Source organism: Limulus polyphemus, unplaced genomic scaffold (assembly GCF_000517525.1).
Source record: "Limulus polyphemus unplaced genomic scaffold, Limulus_polyphemus-2.1.2 Scaffold2375, whole genome shotgun sequence".
Lineage (NCBI taxonomy): Eukaryota > Metazoa > Arthropoda > Merostomata > Xiphosura > Limulidae > Limulus > Limulus polyphemus.
Genome location: NW_013667985.1, coordinates 78,440 through 79,335, shown reverse-complemented (window position 1 = coordinate 79,335; position 896 = coordinate 78,440).

Here is an 896-nt window from a genome sequence, read left to right as displayed (position 1 = left end):
ATCATCAAAGGCAGCAAAAGGGGAACTGAGCACAAAGCAATGATACAAAGTTAATTATTCAAATATCAAGAAAATCTAAATGTGAAATGGTTAATGAAATAATAAATAAATCTCAATTTGCCTACATTTAAGAATTAGAAAAGTTTAAAACAACTCACTCATACATTTTTAATTTACAATAAATTAAACTTGTGAAATAACCGAATGTTTATATTACTTTACAATACAACTTTTTTTTTGTAGCATAGTTTGGTGTCCCACACAATAATAACAGTAAGTAATACTACACTTTGGCACATCTCAACTAAGCCTAGAAATGAAGAGTTTGAAATGATTTTCCGGACGACTTCATAGTGTTTCTTCCAATTTTGTCGAATATAACGAAGTATTAGTAAAGCACCAATAAAATGAAAACTTGGAGCACCTTTTCGATAAGTAAGAAACTAATCTCGAATTTAGCAGTCTTTCTTTCTTTTTACTTGAAAAGGTTGTAGATTTTAAAACACTTATTACCAAACTATTTATGTTACAATAAAATGTTTAAGCCAATATTTAGCCCGTATGTCTTGACAAAGTAGTAATTAAATCAACATTACTTTACAATAACAAGAATCTAAATTTAAATAATTATTAATCTCGTACGTCTTGAAAAGATAGTAGTTACATCACTGTTTCTTTACAATAACAGGAAACAAATTTAAAACAATATTTATCTCGTATATCTTCACAATATAGTAATTAGATCACTGCTTCTTTACAATAACTAGAAACAAACTTAAAACGCTATTTATGTTATATGTCTTGACAAAGTAGTGAGATTACTGTTTCTCTACAGTAACAGGAAACAAATTTAAAACAATATTTATCTCGTATATCTTCACAATATAGTAATTAGA